This window comes from Furipterus horrens, unplaced genomic scaffold (genome assembly GCF_987537825.1).
Source record: "Furipterus horrens unplaced genomic scaffold, mFurHor1.1.pri manual_scaffold_4, whole genome shotgun sequence".
Lineage (NCBI taxonomy): Eukaryota > Metazoa > Chordata > Mammalia > Chiroptera > Furipteridae > Furipterus > Furipterus horrens.
In genome coordinates this window covers 60,881,494-60,890,549 of record NW_028327174.1, presented here as the reverse complement: position 1 = coordinate 60,890,549, position 9,056 = coordinate 60,881,494, and the positions used below count along the sequence as shown (strand labels likewise).

At 38.7% G+C, this 9,056-nt stretch overlaps 1 non-coding gene across 1 annotated transcript; it reads left to right on the top strand.

Annotated features, from left to right (window-relative positions):
- Window positions 1-1,331: 1,331 nt before the first annotated feature.
- On the top strand, window positions 1,332-1,436 carry LOC150012059 (U6 spliceosomal RNA). Its single transcript, XR_016510876.1, has one exon. It is a non-coding gene; the product is annotated as a U6 spliceosomal RNA (small nuclear RNA).
- The last annotated feature ends 7,620 nt before the right edge of the window (window positions 1,437-9,056 follow it).

The following is a 9,056-nucleotide window of genomic DNA, read 5'->3' as shown; positions in this document are numbered from 1 at the left end:
GAAGGAAGCGAACAGAAACCATTGTAATCAGCAGTCAGCCAGCCCACCAGCCAGGCCCTGTACAGTTGCTTTCCTCTGCTTTCTTCTGCTTTGTCATTTCACTGGCAATAACACCTCTCTTGGAAAGAGACATGAAGTTCAGCTTCATCAATTTTAGAAATTTAGTTTGTAGTTAAATGTTATATTTGTTTTCTGTTGCTACTGTAATACATCACCACAATCTTAAGTGATTAAAACACCACACAAGTTAATTATAGTCTTGGAGGTCCAAAGCCCAAAATGGGTCTTACTGGGTTAAATCCAAGGTATCGGAAGGGTTTTCTGAAGGTTCTAGGCAAGAATGTGTTTCTTTGCCTTTCCAGCTCCTAGGGATGACCTCCATCCTTTGTCTCATGGCCCCTTTCATTCCTATTCAAAGCCAGTAATGGTAGGAGGAGTCCTCACATGGCTCTCTGCCTCCCCATTCCACTGGGATTATATTGGGCTCACTGGATAATCCAGGATGATCTCTCCATCCAAAAGTCAGTTGATTAGCAACCTTATTCCACCTGCAATCTTAATTATACTTTGCTATGTAACCCAGTATATTCATAGGTTCTGGGGATTAGGATGTGGATATCATTGGAGTGAAGGGGTATTGACCAAAAAAACTGTATAACCTTGCTGAAACAATTTTTCCTCATATTCTTGAAAACCAAGAACTTGGAATGTCAATTATTTGTTTTTCTTCTTTTGCGTTTGTTGGAAAGAGAACTAACAATCCTAACCATCTGTCATTTAAAGAACAGAAGATTTATTGCTTTAACTAAAAAGGTACTTGGCACAATAGCAATACTATACTCTTCAGCAAAGACAGAGCCTCTCTTGCAGGGGCTACAACATACTATCAGCATGTCACCTAGCTCCGCATTCTTCTCAACAATGCTTCAAAGATGCTTTCAGTGGTCAGTGGTCATGCATCTTTGCCCTGAAAGACAGTCAAGAGCATTTGGCACTTAAATGAAGGGAAAACATACAGATCCACAATCCCAGGGAACCCAACTATTTGTTTGGGTCTGTTTCATAGTTTCTGCAGAACTGATGGCTGTCATGCAGAATGACTCCTGGCTATTTATTTGTCAATCCAAGTAATGTAATACAATTGCTGCTGCAATTGCTAACAAGCAAGGAGGAGTTTCCTAGTCTCAGACAGGTTAAACATCAATCAATAAGAAAAAACTCGGATTGACTATTGTTTTTGACAATGTTGGTAGGCATCTCAATTAGGCATAGGAGATAAAGAGTTAAAAAGCACCAAAGAATAATTATTTAAAGAAAATAATACATTTAATGTTCTCTTCGGCAGCACACATACTAAAACTGGGACAATACAGAGAAGATTAGCATGGCCCTTGCACAAGGATGACATGCAAATTCATGAAGCATTCCATATTTTTTTAAAGTACAAATTGGTAGGTACAGAATAGAGAAGGGGATGTTAAGAATAGTAAAGGAGAGACTTCTGGCCAAGATGGAGGTGTAAATACACGCACTGCTTCTCCTCACAACTAAAGAAATTTACAACCACTTCAAAACTAAAAAAACCCAGAAAATCCAAAAAATCAAAACTACAGGGAAGTTCAGCAAGAAATAAAGAAGAAATAATCAACCAGAAAGGTAGGAGGGGCAGAGTCTGGATGGAGAGAGAGAGAAGCGGAGAGAGGTGGCTGCGGGGGCGGTGCTTCTCGGCAGCACAGCTAGAGGAAGCATGGCTCGTGGGGGAGTGGCGGGCGGGCATGACTAGCAGCAGCCCTGACAAAAAACACAGTCATACCATTTAAACCTGAGAAACTATCCCAGCCCCAAACTAGACCACACAGCTCGCAGTTCCAGAGCCTGGGAAAATAGAGCCACATTGCTTCTGACTGTGAAAGGAAGTCGGGGGCTGGGACGAAGAAAGAAGCTGCCAGTCTCGAAAAGGAGGCAGCTTGCTTAGTACAGGAAGGGGGAGAAGTGCCTGGAAAAGTAGTGACAACCAGCACTGTTCCCTCTCAGATCCCTCCCCCACATTCAGTGCCAAAACGGTAAACTGGTTGCCACCAACGAATACCTAGGGCTCTGCTCCCTATAACAAGAAGTGCAACAACCCTTGCCCAAATCACAGAGGCAAACACAGAAAGATGAGACAGAGAAGTATGACCCAGAAGCAGGGGCAGGTCAAGGTTCCAGTGGCACAACTAAGCAATGAACAGATAGCACACCTAATGGATGATGAGATAGAAAACTTAACAGGCATTGGTGATTAGGATGCTCACAGATCTGACAACAAAGATTAAATAGGATGGGGAAAGAATGAAGGCTATCCTGGCTGAAATGAAGGAAAATACACATGAAACTAGTGTAAAGGAAAGGAAACCAGGGTCCAAATCAACAAATTGGAACATAATGAAGAAACAATCAAACAGTACAGAAGGAGGAAATGAGAACTTTAAAAAATTGGGAGAGGCTTAGAAACCTATGGGACAGCTATAAATGGGTCAACATCTGAATCATAGGGTTGCCAGAAGGTGAAGAGGGAGAGCAAGAAATTGAAAAAGTATGTGAAAAAATAATGAAGGAAAACTCCCCTAATTGGGGGAAGGAAATGGACATATGCGTCCAGGAAGCACAGAGAGTCCCAAATAAACTAGACCCAGGGAGGAACACACCAAGACACATCATAATCAAAATGCCAAAAGTTAGGGATAAAGAGAGAATCTTAAAAGCATCAAGAGAGAAGAGGAGAATTACCTACAAAGGGATGCCTATACGACTGTCAGCTGACTTCTCAAAACAAACTTTGCAGGCAAGAAGTGACTGGCAGGAAATATTCAAAGTGATGAAAAGCAAGGCCCTTCAACCAAGATTACTCTATCCAGCAAAGCTGTCATTCAGAATGGAAGGGCAGATAAAGTGCTTCCCAGACAAAGCAAAGCTGAAGGAGTTCATCATCACCAAGCCATTATTATACGAAATGTTAAAGGGACTTATTTAAGAAAAAAGGAGATCAAAACTATGAATATTAAAATTGAAACAGTATCACAACTATCAGCTACAGAAACTAGGGAATGGAAACAAAGGTAAACTAAGCAGACAACTAAAGTGGGAACAGAATCATAGGTATGGGGAGCATGTGGGGAGAGGGCAGCTGGGAGAGGGAAGGGGGAGGAAAATGGTGCAGGAATTAAGAAGCATAGTAGGAGGATGAGGAATGGACAGGGGGATGTTGAGAAGAGCTTTATGCACAACCCATGGACATGGACTAAGGGTGGGGGACTGCTGGAAGGAGGGGGGTTGCTGGGTGGAAGGGAGCAAAGGGAAAAGAAATTGAGACAACTGTAACAGCATAATCAATAAAGCATACAAAAAAAATAAAAAGAATAGTAAAGGAAATTGTGAAGCCAAAGAACTTATACACACAGCCCATGGACATGAACTAAGCAGGGGATTTTTTGAGGGAATGGCGAGGGGGCAAAAGGGAAAAAATTGGGACAACTGTAATAGCATAATCAATAAAATATATATAAAGAAAATAACATATTTATGCTTTATAAATATTTTTCTGAGCCATTTCCTGAACATTAATCTAGTAACAGGGCCATTTCCCTGATAGTAGGATTTTGCTGGGTACTTTAGTTATATTATCTGCAGTCTTCAGAACAACCTCTCATGGTATCACAACCAATGAAATTGAAGATACATTAGATTAAAAATTTACCTGAGGTCACACAGCTATTAAATAGCAGAAAAAGGAAATAACCGTCTGGCAATCTGACTCCAAAGTCCTTGCTTCCTCTTACACAGAATAACTCACTACTGGACCACCTGCTCATAAGATAAGTGGTAGCAACAGAAATACATAGGAGCTCCACTGCCAAGGACCCAAAGTCAACTCAAGCAACTAACTCCCTAACTAGTACTGACACCCCCAGTTTCCTGATTGGTGGACCTGCCTAGAGTACCATAATGAGTCGGGTTACAGCTGTGAGTCTACCCTTGTTTCTGGTGCCTCATCACTTCTTCTCCAAAGATAGTCATATATTACACAGGAAGAAATGAAGGCACTAAGCAAACAAGAAGAAACTGAGCAAAGAAGAAAAAAAAAAGATAAAAATGAGAGCAATTTATTTAGGAAGGAGCTCAATTTTGTAGAATAAGAAAAAGTCACACATACTGTTTGCCATGGAAGGACTAGAGAGCACTCACTGCTCTGCAAAATTTGGAAATTCTGATTTTCTATTATTTACTTGGCCTCTTTAGACTTCATCCTCAGAGGAGATATATCTTTGAACTCAAATTCAATATTGGACCAAACCAAACAATTAAAAATGTTAATTAAAAACAAGCACACCAAAATCTACAGTAGCCTTTTTTATGAAAATTTTCTTTTGTGAAGTAAATTCACTTGGTAATAAGTTCATTCTTAAAGTTAGGTGGTTTCTTTTTATACTAAGGTTTTGCAAGCTTTTATTGGGTTGGCCAAAAGGTTCATTAGTTTTTTTTTTTCCATATGATGGCTCTAGTAGCAATTAGTTGTCTTTAACTTCATGCGAAACAATTTTGTTAAATTGTATTGTGATAACTGTCATATCAGCGTGCATTAAAAAAAAAAATCAAAATTGGTGAATTTTTGGGCAGTCATTTTAACATTGAAGATGGAAGAAAACAGTCAACATTTTTGGTGTATTATGTTTTATTATTTCAAGAAAGGTAAAAATGTCAACTAAAATGCAAAAAAAAACAAAAAAACAAAGGATTTGTGCAGTGCATGAAGATGCTATGACTGATTGAATGTGTGAAAAGTGATTTGCACCCTGGCTGGTGTGGCTCAGTGGATTGAGCGCCAGCCTGAGAAACAAAAGGTCTCTGGTTCAATTCCAGTAGGGCACATGCCTGGGTTGTGGGCCAGGTCCCCAGTCCGGGGCATGTGGGAGGCGGCCACACATTCGTGCTTCTCTCCCTCTCTTTCTCCCTCCCTTCCCCTCTCTTTAAAAATAAATAATAATTTAAAATAAATTTTTTTAAGAAGTGGTTTGCAAAGTTTCTTGGTACTATTGACATTTTGGCCAAATAATACTTTGCTGTGGGGCTGTCTAATGCATTGGAAGATGTTTAGCAGTACCCCTGACCCCCACCCACTAGAAGCCAATAGCGGGAGATAGCCGACATATTCAAAGTATCCGAATCAATGAAGTTATTGGTGAAAATGAAAAATGTGTCTGTTACTTTATGGAAAACAAATTAAATGAACTTTTTGGTCAACTCAATTGTTTATGGAAAGGTGCTATTGTTGATGGGATTAAATTTTCCTGAGAACTCAGTATTACTTTTTAACCTAAAGATGCATATGCATTGCAGTAAGACATGCTTTAGCATTATCCAAAAACCTTCCCTAAGGCATAGCACATCAGAGCATTTCCCAGGTCTCACACATTACAGGGTGCCAAATACTGTTTGCACCAGTCCTTCAGTATTTAGCTCATCCCCATAGCAGCTAGTATACCGAGTCACATAGTGATAATAATACTGGTTAAATAAACAAATGTGTATTCATGTGCACATTTGACCTTTGAACAGTGTGGGGGTTAGGGGCACTGATGCCCCGTGCAGTCCAAAATCACCTTGGACTCCCACAAAATTTAAGTACTAATAGCTACTATTGCCCAGAAGCCTTACCAATAATATGACAATTAACTTATTTTGTATGTTATATGTACTATATACTGTATTCCTATATAAGGTAAACTAGAAAAAAAGGTTAATAAGAAAAAAAAACATTTACAGTAGTTATTGAAAAAAAAAGCCATGAATAAGTGGACCAGTACAGTTCAAACCCATGTCATTCAAGGGTTAACTGTACATATATACATTGACTTACAGAACTACACGGGCACATTTATTTTCCAAGGCAAAACAGTTCAGGTAAAACTGCCCTTCTTCTTTTCAGTCCCCTTTCCTTTAAAAATTCTCATTCTTTTAGGTTTCATCTTCAACATTGCTATTAATGTTAATTTTCATTAGGTTAGGATCCTTTACAGATGTCCCATAGCATGGTGAGGAGCCAGGACAGTTTTTAGCAGTTTTCTACACTATATTATATCCCTTAAAAATGGCAACTCTTCATTAAAAAGGAACAAGAACTATCATGACCTGAGTATCAACTTAAGGGTTCTTACCCAAAATAAACAAAAGCAGCCTATAAAAGTGCTTGAAATTTCTGCTTACTTCAGTGGGTAAACACTGAAGGTTGCTACTGCTATTATTCAAGTAAAATTTCTATTGTTAATACATGCATTATTCACATTAACTAAGCACTCTATTTCTTTTTAAAGTTAGGTAGCCAAGTTCAGAGTTTAGATGGTAATAGAATTCCAGAAAATGTCTGGGGCATATAGAGAAGCATGAGGGAGGATGGGGAAGATGCTGTAGAGGTGGAGAGCTATGGCCAGCATAGGGGTACTGGATACCATGGGTAAAGATAATGATAAAAGAAACTAACATCTACAAAAAACTAACTATACACCAGGCAGTTAGCATATACTAAGATATGAGATTAAAGAGGAAGTAGAATTTTTGTGCTTATTTACAGTCATTCAAGCTACATTCAAATATATTTTGTCATTTTATTATGTGATTAAAAAAACTTTTTTTAGCCCTGGCTGCTGAGGCTCAGTGGATTGAGCATCAGTCTGCGAACCAAGTGTCACTGGTTCGATTCCCAGTCAGGGCACATGACTAGGTTGCACACCAGATCCCCAGTTGGGGGCTCGAGTGAGAAGCAAACACACAGTGATGTTTCTCTCCCTCTCTTTCTCCTTTCCCCTCTCTCTAAAAATAAAATAAATAAACAAACAAATAAATAATTAAATAACTTTTTTTAAAAAAAAGAATTTAAGACCAAAATTATTAAGAGGCAAAAAAAAAAAATTTTTTTTTAAAGGAAGAAAAGCAATGAGAAAAGTACTTTTTCCTAGAGAAAAAGTACCATTCCTCTTGGTCTAAAAATCTGTGGGCTAGAGACAAATTATCTGCCCCCTACATACCCAATATATACATGGTAGGTTAGGAATAGGATAACTACATGAACACTCTCATTCAAAAAGGGAGAAAGCAAAAGGCATGTAGCAGTCTCTGGTCCACAGCAAATCCAACTGGGCACATGTTGCCAATTCCTTCATTAGGATTCAGTTCTACTGCCTGCAGTGATTCTCATCAGCTCTTGGCTCCATCCCTGAGTTATTCTTATAGTACTTATTTTAAGTTCAATAGTTTGATGAGTCTGCTTCCTGCCTGTACAAGTTTCAGGGTTTAAAAGCTTCTTTTCATTTTGAAGCCATCTCTGTTCCTTATAGTCCAAGCTGATTTTTTACAAGTATAATTTTCTTAAAAAGCTTTTAAGTTTCCTATGTTATTGATTGTATTAGGGTTTACTTCATTAGACAACAGTCATATCAACAAATCTTGTCTAGCTGGGGCTCCCTGTAAAGCTACTGTGGATCAATGACTTTATTACTCCTAGAATTCCTATCGTTTAATGGAAAGGATCGTTAAGCTTTTGTCTGTTTGCAAGGATTCAGAAGGCACCAGACTAAATCTTTCTGGGCTCTTAGCAGTTTTACAATTACATGCTTAGATTTGTCTTTACCCTAAGAAGCTTTTGTGACAGGGTCATGAATTTGACTTTTGTCCTGAGACCTTTTTTTACTTTGGGAATACTTTGCTGGAAGAGACTGATCATCAGAGAAAGATTTTATTTTCTAAACCAGCAAGTCTTGACTCCTTTATATTTTCTGTAAATTTTGCTTGAAAAAATGAGTAATTTCTTCTAAAACTCATCATTATATTTTATGATGCACAGCTATGAGAAACCAGATGCAGCTTTTACCCTTTAGCTTGAAAAATGTTCAGACTGACCCATTAGGTATATGTTCTTTTTCGACATTATCACGGGCAACAGTTTTATTAACAAGGGCTTTATCTCCAGCTTTAATATGTTTTCTTCACCTTCCTTAAGCCTTACTGACAACCTCACAAGCCATAAGACTTCTGCTACTAAACTATTCAAGGCCCTTCCAATTTATGCCTGTAGCTCAGTTCCAAAGCCACTGCCATGTTTTAGGTTTTGTTATATTAATATTCCATTTCCAGGTCCCCAAATCAGGTCTGGTTATCTTTTGCTATGTAACAAATCACCCCAAAATTTTGGCTTAAAAGAACCACCACCATTTTATTATCTCTCAAGGTTCTGAGGCTTGACTAAGTTTAACTAGATGGTTCCTGCTTGGGGTGTCTCATGAGTTTGCAGCCAGATGGTAGCTGGCGCTGGAATCATCTGTCGCTTGTTCATTAATGAGTACAGCACTTGGTCTGAGAAGACTTCAATAGCGGGGGTTCCTCAGACATCACTCCCTATCTATCTCTATGCGATCTTCCCCTGGTCTTTCCAGCATGGAAGATTCAGGATAGCTGTTCTTACATGGCAGCTTAGAACTCCAAAAGTATGTGTCACGAGAGAGGAAGAGAGAATGGTGAAGCTCTATCACCTTTTATGACCCTGTCTAAGAAGTCACACAAGTGTCATTTCCATCACATTCTGTTTATTGAGGCAGTTGCAAACGCCACTTAGGTTCAAGAAAAGGAAACATAGGCTATTTTTTTAATGAAAAAAATGTGTCAACTGATTTGCGGATGTGTTTTTAAACTACCACAATTGGAAAAAGGAAAAAAGGACAGAAAGGAAGGCTTTAGCACTGTTGAAGCCATGCTTTGGCTGTTAGTCACAAATCTGAGTGATGATGGTCAAAAGCAGGTCAAGAGTCACATACATTCAAAAGTATTAAATTATTCCAACCTTTTTTCTCTAAGAAAGACCTGTTTTGTTTTTTTCTTCAGTTATTTGAGAGAGACGAGACACAATGTTTCATCAGGGAAGTTATGTTCTAAAGTAGAGGTTACCAAACTATGGCCTGCAAGCCAAATCTATCCTACAGTCTGCTTTTGTATGGCCTATGAGCTGAGAATGACTTTATGTTTTCAAA